We start from the raw sequence: 18306 nt of genomic DNA, 5'->3' as shown, positions 1-18306 counted from the left end.
AATTATATTTTGTATAATGCTGTCATGTAAAGCCATAATTTTAAACAGAAAACTTCCAACAAAAATTATATAAAGTCATGTGCTATCCAATAAAACTTTCTCGGGTGATAAAAATGTTCCATATATGTGTTATCCTACATAATAACAGTCAGCCCCAACTTGTCACTGAGCACTTGAAGTGTAGCTAGCAACACAGAATTGAATTTTTAACTTATTTCCTCTTAACTGAGTTTAATTTAAATATCCACGTGTGGCTAATGGCTAAAATATAAGAAAGCAAAGCAAGGATTGATAAATTCTACTCAGTAAAGACTTCATATACAAGTGCTCATCTTCTAAAGTATATTACACGTAACTTCGGTTGAAATGAATCATCACTTTCAGCCTTTTGTAACTGACACAGGGATCCACAAAAGCCTAATACTGAAAAGAACAAACAAGTACAGATGTACTTATAGATGTGCCATATCAGTTAGTGTTTAAGGGTGTTAAGAAACAACAAACAAAATGATGATAAGGATATGAGACGCTCCTTGTAGGAACTACTCAAGGAACAAGAAAACATTCTAGTTTGATGGTCAAATTTGGCAACATTTCTATAAGTCTGCCAAGAAGGATAATTTTCTTAAAGACAAAATTGTCAAATTAAAATATACTATATGGAATTTTGTCAATGTGATTACTTTAAAAACAGAGATAATCTTCATTTACTTTAAGTCGGTGATAGGAAAAAATATATAAATTACATTTATCATCTTTCTGTTTCTAGTTATTCTGTATGGCTTTTTACATTTATTTGTAAGAAGCCAATGAAAACTGACAATTATTTTGCCTCTGGTTATTTCGATAATTTGGAAAAGTTTTCCAAATTAATTTAAGTCTTTGAAATACTCTGATTTATATTTTCGTAATGAGCATGTCTGTTGAAAGTTTGCATAATGTAATACAATCCAATACTAAATTTATTTAGTATAATTTTTGAGAGACTAGAGATACACATTTTCTAGTTCTATGTAACCAATGTCAAATTGTTTTAAAATGCTCTCCTACAGGCCCATAAAGTAAATAAAAACACAGCCACACTGATTATAATATCAGGGTTGGAGCAAATACTTTGAAAATAGAGACAAAGGGCAAAGCACAAATAATAAAGAGAAACATAGCTAACTTTACTAAAAATCATTAGTCGCCCTAAGCATAAACTCTGAAATCTAAATATTTCAGAGTTTATGCTCAGTGTCTTCTACCAGTCTGTGAAAAATGGAATCATAGTGAATTATGCAGATCTTACTTTCTAGTGAAAAGACTCACATAATACCAACAGAAGAAACAAAGGATTTTCTTTGCCTAAACTCTGATGAGAATTAATCTGATACTTTATATCTTTAGTAATAGATGTATAGATGTCTTTAATACACTCATATTTGGACCCTGTACAAAGAAACAAAAGGTATATTCATCAAAATATTAATTTAAAATTTTGCTTCTGAAACTAATCAGATCACAAGAAAACTTTATCCTTAAATATACATTAACTTTGTTAGATTGGGACTTTATGAATATAAATAAGAACTGCACCAAACAAGTACCATAAGGTAGAAATTAAAAGCATTTTCCAGAGGAAAAAAAATTAAAGTGTATATGTGTTTGTATATACATATCTATGTACATAGAGAGATACAGATATATTCTTTTAAATTATTTAATTACCTGTTTGTTTGTTTGGAGACATTAGATATCAGCCGAAGCAAACAAGTTTTGAAAGGACAGGATCACAAGCAAGGTGTCAACAGTGAAACACAAAGAAGTAAGATGACTCCTTGTCCGATGGCCGCTGCATTTTTCCTGAGACATCCGTCAAGTCTCTATGCTGTACAAGAGGCTGAGGAACAAAGTTCCCTTAGCTGAGGGCCAATATGAAGATACAGAGAAACAAGCAAAGATCTGAGAGGTTTTGTGAAACAGTATGTGAAGCTACAAGAATGAGGGTCCCGATCAGAAAAGCAGGACAAAAATCTGTCACTTGCTCTGTTTTCCCCTCAAGACATAGGCTGCAATCAGAAGCCATACAAGGGAGAAGGCTAAGAAATTAATTAGAAAGCTTGTTAAAAGCAGAGCAGAAATTTTGGAACTCCTCCAATCCTGAGGATTTAAGGTATACAGCTTAGAAGGAACCCCAGCGAACATGAGGGACTCACAGTTAAATTCCTGAAGGTTATACCTTCACAGCTGAGGTAAACCAGAGGTAGGTAGTCTATGCCTTACCCTCCTCGGCTTATTCCCTAACCAATTACGGGGATGAATTTACTCTACCTGCCTAGCAGACAACAATGTAAACTCTTAAACAATAACTATAACATCACCTAGAAAGGAAAAAAAAAAAACTAAAAAATAAGTAAATAAACAGATATGATCAATGCAGAGGTAAAAACATGACATATCCTAGAGGCATTCAAAAATAGAGAATATTATAAATTGTTCTATGTTTATAAACTTGATAATCTAGTTGAAATGGACAGATTCCCTGAATTCACAAATTACCAAAATTGACACAAGCTGAAACAGAAAAACTAAATGGCTCTGTCAGTAAAGTTTAACTTGGTATTAAAAACCTCTCCAAAAATAAAAATCTAGGCCCAGATGGCCCCACCTGCAAATTCTACCAAGTGTATAATGATGGGATAATAGTAATACAAAAATTTTTTCACAAAATACTAAAAGAAAATAAATTCCAATATTCCTGATGCCAAGCTAGATTAGGACGTTATAAGAAGAGAAAAATGGAGACCAGTATCCATTATGAAAACAGAGGCAAGAACCTTTTAAAAAGATAGCAAATGGAATTCACAAGAACAGAAAAGTAAGGTTTATCTTCTCAGGAATGAAAGATTATTTTAACACTGATAATCAGTCAGTATTCTTTACTGTGCTAACATACCGAAAGGAAAAACTATTTAATTATCTTAATAGATGCATAAAAATTATGCACAAAACTTACCACCTACCTATGAGGGAAAAGTAGCAAGCTAGTAATATGAGGGAACTTTCTCAACTTGGTAAGGCAGATATGTAGAAAAATGTACAGCCAACATGACATTTGAAGTGAAAACCTGAACATTATTGCCCTAATATCAGGAAGGATGTACAGATACTTGACCTTACCACTTTTACTCAATATTATTCTGGAGGAAGTAGTAGGTACAAAAAAAATTTTTTTAAACATAAAAACAATGAAATGATATAAATAAAAGTATCTATTCCAACGTGCCATAGTTGAGTAAACAGAACATCCAAAGGAATTATAAAGAAAGAAACCAATAAAAGTGCAAGAACTAATAAGTGAAATTCAACCAGGTAATAGGAATATTTTTATATAAAAGCAAAAAGCACATGCAAAATTAAAGATAAAAATACCATTTACTAGTTTGGAATTACATAAAATATTTAGGAATAAATTTAATGAAAGATGTGCAAATGAGCTTCACTGAAAGCTACAAATAATTGTTGAAAGAAATCAAGGAAGACAAATAAATAAGAGATGTACCATGTTTACATATTAGGGGCTTAATATTGTTAACATGTCCATTTTTCTCATATAACTTTACAGATTGGACACAATCCCAATTTAGTCACAATTGACAAGCTTCTCCAATTTGTATGAAAATTCAAAGGACCTCAACCAGGAAAAACAATCTTGAATTACAGGTTTAACAATAAAAATATTGTACGAGAGTTGTTGATCTGAAACAAATAGACTACCAGAAATTTCTCCAGCAAAGATAAGTTTATTCAAGATCAGCAGAGAATTGCTATTCCAGATCTGTAACCATGGCAAGCCACGTGTAAGTCCCCAACATGGGGGAAAAGGAAGTTGGGAGGGCTATAGTAAACAAAGAGCCCATGGCTTTTCACAGCTGAGTCCTTGCCAGGAAAGAAGAGAAGTCTTTCTTCTGTCTGTTGGGCTCTGCTATCTTAACTGGGTGTGAGAGCTTTCCCTTTTGGTCTTCCTACTCTACTGATTTGAGGCTTTTGTTTATTACTTTTTTATATGTTCTCATTTTGTTCAGTATTTTCCTCTGAAAGCATCAAGGGTCAGGTTTTCCAATTTCAGCAGATTTTTGGGCCTCGATGTAAGGAAGGAACTTTCCTGAGTTCAGAGTCTCACGTCAGTAGAAAGTGCACAGATTGGAAACCTATTAAGGTCACATTTGAGTAAAAAGGAGGGGTAGGAGGGAGAATTCTCAGGCACTTTTTACCTAAGGTCCAAGGGTTATTAAGCTCATAGACATTGGAGATCATCTGAAGCATTATGCCATCATCAAATGTTTGGCAACAAAGTTGCAACAGGCCTGATAGGATATCTTGGGAAAAGCTGTCTAATCAGATATTGTCTGCTTTAACTCCAATGAAATCTTTACTTTCAAATCAGATGATGTGCAGGTTCAATCAGGGTTCAGTGCTTTCTTCAGGCATGTCACACGAATCCAGAAGTCTATTCCTTGGAGTTTGGTGGCACAAGAATTGATTGGCAGTACTTAAAGTGGCCTTTCCAGCAAGGGTGAAGAGTTCTCTATGTATTTTCCAATAGACAAAATCTCCAAGTTGCAAACTGTGATGCTTAAGATCTTCTCTGCCAAGGGCATGGTGTGAAAAAATTGCTCTACCAAAACATGGTTATTTTTAATAGAAGCAGTTAGGTATATGCTATGTTGGAGTATCTCTCCTAACATCAGTTGTGGGTCAACAGAAGCAGAAGCCAAGTGCATTGAACATTTTCTATCTCAAACAGTGGAAGTTTGATTCCAAAAGGACCTGAGACTTAGAAGGACCAATGGCAATGCTTTTGGCCAAGGTAATTGGAGGGCCTCTACAAATTTTGCCAGTTGAGTCGTAATAATGTCATTAGTTCATTCCACTAAACAAGAGGATGGAGGATGCTAGGCACAATAAAAGTGTTATAAAACCAGACAAATAGCACAGACTTCCTAAAGCACATGGCCAATAAAATAGGTTTCGATCACTACGAAATTTGAAAGGAGTTCCCCAGGTAGGGATAATCTTTTCCAAAAGGATTTTAGCCACAGAGAAGGCAGTAGCGTATCTGTAAGGAAAGGCTTCAGTCCAGTGTGAAAATGTATACCCATGACTAAAATATATTTGTATCCTTTAGAAGGAGGAAGTTGTATGAAATCCATTTACCAGGCTCTAAATGGTCCTGGCAGTTTAAAATGCCCAGGAGCAGTACGAAGAGTCTGCCCTAGGTTGTACTTTGAGTAGGTGGGACAAGGGAGGCAGGCACTTTTTGCAGCCTTGTTAATGTTTCCCCATCAGTACTGATTCAGGACTGCTGTCATTTTGTCAGTCGACCAATGGTTTAACACATGTACAGTGGTGCGAATTGGAGATTTGAGAGTCTCTAGTAGAACTGGGATGTTATTTGATCCAAACCAGAGCTTTCTCTTTTTATCAAACCAACAGTTGTTGAATTTCCTATTTTGTTTTTCCTTCTCTGAGGCCAATTGTCAGGCTACTCTCTCCAGTTTTTCTAAATTTTCATTTGGGGAAATATCTGTTTGGACCATGACAGAGGTTTGGCGGCTACTGGTTCCTTTAAGGACAACATTTCTTGCAAAAATATCAGCAAGGTGATTTCCCTTAGCTTCCAGGGAGTCAAGTTTAGAATGCTCCAGAATTTCAACAATAGCTAAAGCAGCACGTATTGCATTCAATAATTTCTGAACAGATGGGGCTATTTTTAATCTTATTTTGACTGGAAGGAGGGAAGCCATGTTACTTCCACAGCACCCCCAAATCATGGTCCACTCTGAAAGCATACCTACTATCAATGTAAACATGGGTAGTTTTGTCCTTGGCTAAAGTACAAGCCCCTGTGAAAGGGTATAATTCAGTTTGTTGGGCCAAAGTAGCCATAGGTAAAGATGCTACCTCAACAACATGAAAAGGACTTACGATAGCATACCCAGCACAATATTTGCCATTGTCACCTTTTAAATAAGAACCATTAGTGGACCATGCGAAGTCAATGTTACTCAATGGAATTTCCTGTAGATCATTAGAGGAGCCAGAAAGTGGTCCATTAGCGTTAAACTGTCATGAGATCTTCTGTCTGTGATGGAGGCGTGAAAAGTAGCCTGGTTAATATTATTACAACATAAGAGTTATGTGAGGGGCACTGAAGAAAAGGACTTTACAGGAAGTGAGGTGTCTGGCTGAGAAATGTTGAGTGTGATGAGAATTCAGGAGAGATTCTACTGCATGAGATACAAAAATGTTTAAAGGGGATAGCACAATGATTGTCTCAGTGGTATTAACCAAAAAGGCAATGGTCTTAATGGCCCTAAGGCAAGGAGGGTATTCCCATGTCTCAGGGTCCAGCTCCTGGCTATAATACCCTATGGGTCCATGGTGGCCAAGTGTTTTGAGGTGAGTACTACAAGGACATTCCCTTCCTTTTCTTACACAAAAAGGAAAAAAGGGAAACTGATCATTGGGATACCCAAGGGCAGGTGGGTTCATCAAATTCTCCTATAAGGCCTTGAAGGCTATATAGTCTACTTCCTTCAAATGTAACCTTAATAAGTTTCCAATCTGTGCACTTTCCCTCTGACCTGAGACACAACACCCAGGAAAGTTTCTTCTTACTTGAGGAACAAAATGCCGCTGAAATAGAAAATCTGACTCTTGATCAGTGATGCTTTCAGAGAAAAATATGGATCAACAGACATATGAAAAGGCACTGAACATCAACTGGTAATCAGGGAAATACAAAACAAATTTCAATATTATATCACTACATACAGACCTACATGGGTAAAATGAAAAACACAATGTCAGTTTTTGACAAGGTTGTGAAGAAACTGGTGCATACATTAATAGCGAAGTTTTAATTTTTTATATTAACTTCAAAAAACTATCAGCATCTGCATAAGTTTAACATATCTGTGATTCAGCAATTGCATTCCTAGCAATACATAGCAGAAATCCATATTCATGTTCACTAAATACATGTTTCCTTTTATAAGCAACTAACAAAATGTTTTCCAGAGTGACTGTACTGATGTACGTTCCCTCCAGCAACATAGGAGTCATCCTGTGACTGTGCACCCTCACCAGCATTTCATGTTATCGTTATTTTTAATTTGGCTATTCTGATACACATATAATGATATTTCATTATGGTTTCAATTTTCATTTCTCTAGTGGTTAGTAATGTTTAATATATTTTTATGTTCTTATTTGTTCTCTGTATATTGTTTGGTGAAGTGTCTGCATATCTTGTCCATCTCTTAATTGAATTGTTTATTTTTTTAATGTTGAGTTTTTAGTTTTTAGCTATTTATATATTGTTAATGCTAGTGCTCTGCCAGGCATGTTATTTGCATATATTTTCTCCTAGTCTGTAATTTGTGTTTTCACCCTAACAGGTTCCTATTTTTTTTTTTTTAATTTTCTTTCTTTTTTATTTATTTATTTTTGGCTGCGTTGGGTCTTCATTGCTGCCCGCGGGCTTTCTCTAGTTGCTGCCAGCGGGGGCTACTCTTTGTTGCGGCGCGCAGGCTTCTCATTGCGGTGGCTTCTCTTGTTCCGGAGCACAGGCTCTAGGCACGCTGGCTTCAGTAGTTGTAGCACGCGGGCTCAGTAGTTGTGGCGCATGGGCTTAGTTGCTCCGCGGCCTGTGGGATCTTCCCGGGCCAGGGCTTGAACCCGTGTCGCCTGCATTGGCAGGCAGATTCTTACCACTGCGCCACCAGGGAAGCCCCTAACAGGTTCCTTTTGCAGAGCAAAATTTTTAGTTTCCATGAGGTTTAACCTTATCAATTTTTCTTTCATGTTTCATGCTTTTTGTGTCAAATTCTAAGCAGTCTTTGCCTAGAAGTAGATCCTAAAGATCTTCTCATTTTCTTTTTTCTAGAAGTTTTGTAGTTTTTTGTTTAAGACCGTGATCTACTTTTGTTAATTTCTATATAAACTGTGTGCTTTAGGTAAAGGTTCATTACGTGACTGTTGATGTCTACTTGTTCTAGCACCATTTATTGAAAAGGCTATTCCTCCTTCATTGAATCCCTTTTACTGCTTGGTCATAAATACATTGGGCATATTCGTGGGGGTCTATTTCTGCATTCTTTATTGCAATGTCATTTTTAATAGCCAGGAACTAAAATCAATTCAAATTCCCCGGAACTTTAAATCGGTCAAATAAAGGGTGGTATATTCATAGAGCGGAGTATCAGAAAGTTATAAGAATATCAATGATTACTGCACATGCATGCACAGGCGCACACACACAATGGATGAATTTCGAACATAATGTTGAGCAAAGGAATCCAGGTAAAAAACAAAGCATAGTCTGTGTTCCTGTTTATACAAGATTCAAAATGGTCAAACTAATTTATGGTGTTAGAATTCAGAATGACAGTTACATTTGTCATGGAAAAGTGACTGGGAAGAGTCGCAAGGGAGCTCCTGGGGTATGAATAATACTCTATTTATTTATTTATTTATTTATTTTTGTGGTACGCAGGCCTCTCCCGTTGCGGAGAACAGGCTCCGGACGCGGAGGCTCAGCGGCCATGGCTCACGGGCCCAGCCGCTCCGCGGCATGTGGGATCTTCCCGGACCGGGGCACGAACCCATGTCCCCTTCATCGGCAGGCGTACTCTCAACCACTGCGCCACCAGGGAATCCCAATACTCTATTTTTTGATGTGTGTGATGGTTAGCCTAGAGTTTACTTTGTGAAAATTTTCCTATTTGTACATTTATGATCTGTGCATTTTCTGTATGCTATGTTTCAATGTTTCAATTAAAATGAGTAAAAATATCTAATCTCGTCATTCCCTGATCAGTTTGAGTGAAGAGAACATACACTTTTCATGTATATGTAATAAGTTCTGGAGGGGCTTAGAATCCTGCTCACCTTGTGCATTACTCAATAAATTGTAGAACTGTCACTGACATCCTACAAATATAAAAATCAGGAATTAACTTTATATACTCAAATTGGTTGAAATTAGCAAGATACTTTTTATTTAGCAGAATTAAATCTATATTTTAAAGAATTTAGAAGGATTTTTTTACACATAATCAGTCCAATGTATGAGCAGAACATATAAATACAATAAAAAGTAAAAACATGCAAAGCTGAACTTGACCTTTTTTTTCAATATATATTTTAAGAAATTTGTTATAATGGTGTAACAAAGCCTTTGATGGGTCTTTCTCTTTTAGTGTCTTGTAATCTCTGTAACATTGCAAAAAACAAATGAAAATAGAGTAAGATGTTACAAAGAGAGGAGAATGATCCCTTATTTTAAAGAATTTAGGATGGGATCCTTACAGAGGAATCCATGACTCCCCAAAAGATTTTCCTTATTCTAATCTCCCTGCAACTGTTAGGAAACATTATCCATACCTACTGGGGGTGATGCAGGATATATTTCCCTCATCTTTAGAATTTCATTGCACAGGTGTAACATACCTCATCGGAAATAATGTGCCAGTATATGTTCTCTCTATAGTATAATTTATATGTATGGTTTTATTAGCTGGTAGCACTTGTTTTCATTTCACATTGTTATGCAGAACATTGTTAATTCCCTTTGTACTCTTTCTCCTTTAGCCTTTTATTTGTTTATTTATTTATTTTGAGAAAAAAAGCTGTAAACTTCTCATGGCTAATTGTTACTCTATTACAGAAAGACCCTGTCAAAGCTTTGAAATACCCATAGTGATCTTTCATTAATCTCTTGGACAAGTCTCAATTACCTGCAGTTTCTGTTGGGTACGTTTTGTGGATGTTGTGGTTCATTCAGTAATAGAAGAAAAAAATTAAATTGGTAAATACAGGATAGAGGGCTTTTTTAAAATATATAAATAATTAAAGGAAGATGTGATGGAAGATGTACAGTTAACAGGGAAAAAGGGAATTAGTAGCCAATAGAGTTGAAATGATAGAACTTTAGACAGACTGTAAAGGTCTGATAAGCAATTCTAGCTTAAATTAGGGAATTAGAAGTGAAATAAACTGTACAGTAAGTACAATAAACAGTCCAGTAAGTAATTTGACAACACCACTCAGGATATTAAAGAAAGATGTAAAGACTAGATTTTGAAATGTTTCTTAGCATGTATTACATTTGACAAGAAAAGAAAAAGTAAAGTTTAAGACAGTAAATCCACAGTGAATGTGGAAAAGATTTGATCTTCATGAATGATTTAAAGAGTATCAAAAACAATTTGCAACTGATATAGTAGACAATGGCTAGGATTATGATGGACTTGCAAACATAGGTCACTGGAATAATGGTTATGTACTGGTAAATTTTTTAACCAAATTAAGGAATTTAGGAAGAAAACCTGGATTTGGGGATAGGAAATGATCATTTTTATAATGGATATTTGCACACATTTTTAAAAAGGCAGGGACTTCCCTGGTGGTGCAGTGGTTAAGAATCTGCCTGCCAGTGCAGGCTACACAGGTTCGAGCCCTGGTCTGGGAAGATCCCACATGCCACGGAGCAACTAAGCCCGTGCGCCACAACTACTGAGTCTGTGCTCTAGAACCCATGAGCCACAACTACTGAGCTTGCGAGCCACAACTACTGAAGCCCGCACACCTAGAACCCGAGTTCTGCAACGAGAAGCCACCGCAATGAGGAGCCCGCGCACCGCAACGAAGAGTAGCTCCAGCTCACCGCAGCTAGAGAAAGCCCGCGTGCAGCAACGAAGACCCAACGCAGCCAAAAATAAATAAATAAATTTATAGAAAAATATCAAAGATATGCTTTCATCTCAGTGAGAGCATGTCTCCAAGCAAAGGGTCCTTTATTCCAGTCGTCCTGAACTAGGTGGGCTACCATATCAGAGGTTAAAAAAAAAAAAAAGGCAATATTTATTTATAATATTCAATCACTAATTACACCTGACTCTGGATGTCCTACTTATTTTTCCCTATTCATTATCAGTCATAGAGAGTGAATGAGACTTTACCTGGCACATCAACACCCTGAGGCAGAGACAGGGGATAATTTTGCAGTGTTTGTCACAATTCAGGTCCAGATCTGTTAGTGGATCAAGATTAGCTCTTCTAAAAATGTAGTAAATGGAATGGAATAGAATACAATAGATAAGAAATTATCAGAATGTAGCCCAAGTAGTAAGGGGTGTCTGTGTGTCTGTGTGTACATGCGTCTGTGTGTACGTGTGTGTGTGTGTTGGATCATTATGTAAAAAGAATTTATTTTTTACTGTGGATTGTTTAAAAAAGGATGAAAGCCACTGGTATAGGGAATAAATAAAGCATATTGTGGAGACAGATGCCCTGGGTTTGAACCCTAGATCCATCAATGTCAAATATATTGCATTGACGTGTTACCTGAAATCTGTGAAATCACTGAAAAATCAGATGATACTATAATATCTTTATAAATTTGCTAGAATGGTTAAATGAGTAAATATATGTGTCGGGCTTGTGATGGTGCAGAAATCATTTTAAGTACAATGAATCAAGTCAGATGTATCCTCTCTCTGTGCAACATGCAGTGAAGAGCACTGAACAATTCAACAGTCGTTAGTAAGTCACATTTTTTTTGCAGATGCCAGGGAAGTTGCCAGCTTTAATACCATGGCCGCTAAAGGAGGGTCAGAAGCTGGAAGTAAATCTTTAGACAGTTGTATAATCCACAGGACTACAGTCAGAGAGTGGCTGCCGCTAAACTGGACAGAGCCCTTGGATTTAAAGGCTTTTCAATTCCTTTCTTATTTCTTGTACTCAGATGAGACAGGCTTCTAAGCCAACTGGTCAGAGTCAGTTGTATTAAAGTATTTGAAAAATCCTCTTTGGCTCCAATAAGTTTTTACTGGAGATCATTTGAAAGTTGAAGTGAATAATATGTAATCATCAGTACATGTAGTCTTTTATTAACTGCTTTTTAGGACCTTGTAATATCCAGTTCACTAGGCTTTGGGAATATTATGAAACCACAGTAATTTCTGTTTAAAAAAGCAATCAGAAAAATTTGTGATTCTTTCTAAAATCTATGCTTTTTTAATGCTTAGTTTAATAAAACATAAAATTTAATTTTAAAAAGCAATGACTATTATAGTTTTGCTATTTTACACAGATTTTTTATAACTATTCCCATTTTTCTCTACAATAATGTTGATTAAGTAAAAATATTTCATTGTTCTCTTTCCCATGCACTTTGGACTCTGTAGTTGATGCCTAATTTGTCTATTAATGTCTTCTAACCTCTCCTCCTTCCTCAGATATAATTCAAATATTATTTTTTTCCCTCACCATATCACCTTTAACTTCTCCATTGCCAGTTTACTAGAGGGTCAGTCTCCAACCCAAATTTAAAGCATTGCATTCAAAATACAAAGTAAGTACATCAATACTTTAAATAATACTGTTAACTCACTTAAGTTGATTGGATGAGTCACCCTCCTCATTGGATGGAGGGTAAGAAAATAACATGTTAGGCATTATATATTTTTCTAATACTTTTTATAAGCATTATTTCTTACAAAGTAGGTATAGTTAAAAGATAATAAAATAACATCTATAGTAAAAGTATCACAAAGTGATTATATTTGTATTGTTTTCAGACAATTCTTTCCCTTTTATTTATGTTTTATTTACAATGTAACCACCGATATAACATTCTGAAAACTTAGATAGCAATGACTTTGTGATCATCTTTGAAAATATTAGTATATCTTAAACAGTAACGGTCTTTGAAAATAAATTCCTTAAAATTTCAAACGAATACCTTCACCTGTGCAATCCATTAAAATTAACTTTCACATATGTCAACCCCATATAGGGAGCCATCTTTGTACTTTTGTTGCAATTGGTAAATTTCTTTTTTTAACCTTTTTTAAAAATAAATTTATTTATTTATTTTATTTTTGGCTGCTTTGGGTCTTCGTTGCTGCGTGCAGGCTTCTTCCAGTTGCGGCGAGCGGGGGCCACTCCTCGCTGCCATGCGCGGGCCTCCCATTGCGGTGGCTTCTCTCGTTGTGGAGCACAGGATCCAGGCACACGGGCCCAGCAGCTACGGCACACGGGCCCAGCAGCTACGGCACACAGGCTCAGCAGCTGTGGCACCTGCAGGCCTAGCTGCTCCGCAGCATGTGGGATCCTCCAGGACCAGGGCTCGAACCCATGTCCCCTGCACTGGCAGGCAGAGTCCCAACCACTGCACCACCAGGGAAGTCCCACAATGGGTAAATTTCTTAAACTGTCTGCGCTTCAGTTTCCTCATCAACAAAACAGGGGTAAGACAAGTACCAAGCTCAAGGGGCAGTAGTGAAGACTAAGAAAGTTGACATATGCTAGCTAATCACTTAGAACAAGGCCAGATATATAAGCCACAAATGCTACTGATTTATTAATTATTCAAAGATTAATATTACAAAACACTGAAAACTCGGAATCTATGACATTTTCATAACTTGATGTCATTTAATAAAACTCCCTTTCCTGGAGAAGCATATTTAACAATACTGGCTCATTTCATTTCAAAATTTTTTCTTTAATGTATTGTTAATAGTTTTATTATTAAGGAAGATCCTTTCAAATGGGCAATGTTTTTATACTATATATCTGAATTTGAAATATGGAAAAATATTAGGACCTTAATTCTCAAATTTTACTATGCAAAAGTATTATTGAAATGCACACAGATTTCTTACCCCCATTATCTCTGATTTTTAACTCTGGGTGAATGTGCGTATTAACCAAGAGCTACAGGAGATTTTAATGCAGGTAGATCTAGAAAAATGCAATACAATGAAAAAAGCTGTTTCCCTCAAAGTCTGTCCCCAAGTTTATTATCTATGATGAATCGTATATAAATTGATTTAATTTCATATGTAAACTCAAATAGGAAACATAACGGCCATTCTTCAATATTAAAAATATGGCTAAGATAACTAAATACTCAATAAAAATTTAGATCAGATAAGATGTTTTAAAGTTAATTTTCTGCCAATAGATGTTTCCACTTGCAAGATTTAAGAGAAAAAAATGATAAAATGAGAAGAGTATGTGCAGAATGATTATATTTTATTAAAAATTATAACTACTTACATATTTTCTGTTGAATAAATAACAAAAAATGGAAAAGGTTAAGATTAATGAAGTGGAATGAATGCAAAAAGGAGAAGGTTTACAGGTGGACTGTCAGGATAATTTTGTAATATTTTATATAGTGAAATATTAAGGTGGGGAAGAACAATTTTATTAAAATCTTAACTGATATTTTATTTTATTTTTTTTGCGGTACGCGGGCCTCTCACTGTTGTGGCCTCTCCCGTTGTGGAGCACAGGCTCCGGACGCGCAGGCTCAGCGGCCATGGCTCACGGGCTTAGTTGCTCCGCGCCATGTGGGATCTTCCCGGACCGGGGCATGAACCCATGTCCCCTGCATCGGCAGGCGGACTCTCAACCACTGCGCCACCAGGGAAGCCCCTTAACTGATATTTAACTAAGATTCCTAATGCTGAAAGCTGGCTGTCTTGTCATGGATTACAGAATTTAACATTTTAAATAAATAATACAGATTTATTAACAAAGATCTGAGGCAGCACATACAAATACTGGGTTGTTGCATACTGAGGAAAGAAAAAAGTGTCCCAAAACTAAGAAATGAGCAAACTGTGTCTTCTGCCTTATTGTTTGCAGCATGAAAAAAGTCACTGGTGATAGCCTCTTGAAAAATAGAACCTATTGCTTGGTACTATGCTTACAATCTCTGTGAGACACCATTTCCTACCTTCATGCTTGTCAGCCCTATTGGATCCTACTGACAAGAGATGAAATCCTGTTATTCCAATTTTAGACACAGATGTGACCTTCCCATTTGCTTCTTCAATCTGTTGATTTTGCCTCCAGACTGGTATTCCACACACCTGGCATCTCTCCCCAGCAAGCCTCAGACCTCCTATGTAAGATCTAATGTGGACATGAGACTTGTAAAAACTTGTGAACTGAAAATACAAAGCCCTTTCTTTTCTTAAATTTAGCTGCTTATGTAAGTATCCTTGAACCTCTTTATTTCCCCCACCTTCCTGCTTTATTATCTAGCAATTAAAAAAATTTCAGTATATGGTTGACATTAATAAAATTTTGTTTTTAAAAAAATATTTTTAACTAAACAATACTATATAAGAAAGGAAGAAGAAAAAGAGGAAAGGAAGGGGAACATGAGAAAATTTCATAGGATGATTAAAATGGGTAATTGCCAGAGTAATATTTGAGTGATGGAAATATACGTTAGAAAAAAGAATCACATGTACGAGTAGCACAGCATACTAATGCATGAATTGTACTTTCTTTTTTGGTTGTCTCATATGGAGAGAACATGGTAAAGAGAATGAAAGTAAAATGACTAATAAAAAACTCCTTGTTTTGCATGGCAAGGAGTTCACTGGAAATTCGTGAAGCATTCCATATTTTTTAGCTATGTGTAAAAGAATGAAAGTAAAATGACTAATAAAAAACTCCTTGTTTTGCATGGCAAGGAGTTCACTGGAAATTCGTGAAGCATTCCATATTTTTTAGCTATGTGTAAAAGAATGAAATTAGAACACTCCTTAACACCATACACAAAAATAAACTTCAAATGGATTAAAGACCTAAATGTAAGGCCAGACACTATAAAACTCTTAAAGGAGAACATAGGCAGAACACTCTACGACATAAATCACAGCAAGATCCTTTTTGACCCACCTCCTAGAGAAATGGAAACAAAAACAAAAGTAAACAAATGGGACCTAATGAAACTCAAAAGCTTTTGCACAGCAAGGGAAACCATAAGCAAGATGAAAAGACAACCCTCAGAATGGGAGAAAATATTTGCAAATGAAACAATGGACAAAGGATTAATCTCCAAAATATACAAACAGCTCAGGCAGTTCAATATCAAAAATAAACCAACCCAATCGAAAAATGGGCAGAAGACCTAAATAGACATTTCACCAAAGAAGACATACAGATGGCCAAGAGGCACATGAAAAGATGCTTAACATCACTAATTATTAGAGAAATGCAAATCAAAACTACAATGAGATATCACCTCACAAAGGTCAGAATGGCTATTATCAAAACATCTACAAACAATAAATGCTAGAAAGGATGTGGTGAAAAGGGAATCCCCTCTTACACTGTTGGTGGGAATGTAAATTGATACAATCACTATGGAGAACAGTATGGAGGTTCCTTAAAAAACTAAAAGTAGAACTACTATATTACCCAGCAATCCCACTACTGAGCATATACCCTGAGAAAACCATAATTCAAAAAGAGACATGTACCACAATGCTCATTGCAGCACTATTTGCAATAGCCAGGACATGGAAACAACCTAAGTGTCCATCGACAGATGAATGGATAAAGAAGATGTGGCATATATATACAATGGAATATTACTCAGCCATAAAAAGAAATGAAATTGAGTTATCTGTAGTGAGGTGGATGGACCTAGGGTCTGTCATACAGAGTGAAGTAAGTCAGAAAGAGAAAAACAAATACTGTATGCTAACACATATATACGGAATCTAAGAAAAAAAATGGTACTGATGAACCTAGTGGCAGGGCAGGAATAAAGACATAGACATAGAGAATGGACTTGAGGACATGGGGTGGGGAGGGGGAAGCTGGGGCGAAGTGAGAGAGTGGCATGGACATATACACACTACCAAATGTAAAATAGATAGCTAGTGGGAAGCAGCAGCATGGCACAGGGAGATCAGCTCAATGTTTTGCAATGACCTAGAGGGGTGGGATAGCGAGCGTGGGAGGGAGGCTCTAGAGGGAAGGGATATGGGGATATATGTATGCATACAGATGATTCACTTTGTGGTACAACAGAAACTAATACAGTATTGTGAAGCAATTATATTTCAATAAAGATGTATTAAAAAAAAGAAAGATAATCGTTGATGAAAGTTTGCAAAGCAAAATAAATAAATAAACAAAGTGAACAGTAAGGAACTAAAATGATGACACAAGCTAATACTTTCAAGTAAGTAAGAGAAGTTGTGAAGGTCAACATGTGGAGATACCTGGTTGAGAAAGATGCCACTCAGTTTCTATTTTATTGGTAGAGAGCATTATCTGTAAGCAAATCAATTCAATAAATATGTATTTTAAAGCAATCATCTTAAAAACACTGTCCTAGATATTATGGAAGTAATACAGGCATCATTTTTTTTTAAATCAGAATATTAACTGGTCTAGAAAATATGATTCAAGGTGCAAATGATTCAAGTAAATTACAGTAGAGATGGATAATAATCCAGAGTAAATTGGGTCAGCTTTATTTAATGTATCTCCATGAAAGAAGTATAGTCTACCAAAACTAGGATGGGGCTAGGAAGAAATGAATGTCGCTCAGTCATTGAAACATTGGTTCATGAGCTGATACGTTGTAACTCTGTATTTCTAAGCAAAAAATTAATAAATTAAGCAATAAAATTACTATTATATTACAAACACTATTAATGAGATCCAGAGAAGAAAATGATTTAGCAGTTATTACTAGATGATCAAAGTGCTAGGATCAAGGATACAGTTATATGCCTTAGTAAAATAGTAAATCGCTTGTTCGTCAGAAATGGGAGTTTAAAAGAAAAAGGAAAACATGCAAAAGAAGACAGTTACTTGTGGAAAGCACCTCAAAATAATAAATGTGTGGCTTGGCCAGGAAACATCATATTTAAATACATTTGTCCTAAAGAAAGTCTTTTTATTCTAGGATCTTAATAAAAAAGAGATCTTTCATTATCTATATAAAGTACATTTGGTTCAGAATATATATTTAAATAACAAATAGACTTTTTTTTTTTTTTTTTTTGCGGTACGCGGTCCTCTCACTGTTGTGGCCTCTCCCGTTGCGGAGCACAGGCTCCGGACGCGCAGGCTCAGCGGCCATGGCTCACGGGACCAGCCGCTCCGCGGCATATGGGATCTTCCCGGACCAGGGCACGAACCCGTGTCTCCTGAATCGGCAGGTGGACTCTCAACCACTGCACCACCAGGGAAGCCCAAATAGACATTTTTTAAAATTATGTATTTTTTACTTAAATTAGTGATATAGCACTTAAACATATGAGAAAAAAGAAGTCACAAATTTTTTTATGACTCAACTAGTTCACATTATATAGTACTTTTGAGGACTTTTTAGAACACTATGAAGTTGCAATTGCAAGAAGAAAATCAATCAGATTCCCTTGCTAATCTTTCTGTAATACAGTTGTAAAGTATTAGAAATCTACTTAT

This window comes from Orcinus orca, chromosome 4 (genome assembly GCF_937001465.1).
Source record: "Orcinus orca chromosome 4, mOrcOrc1.1, whole genome shotgun sequence".
NCBI classification, from domain to species: Eukaryota; Metazoa; Chordata; class Mammalia; order Artiodactyla; family Delphinidae; genus Orcinus; species Orcinus orca.
This window is presented reverse-complemented; position numbering follows the sequence as displayed.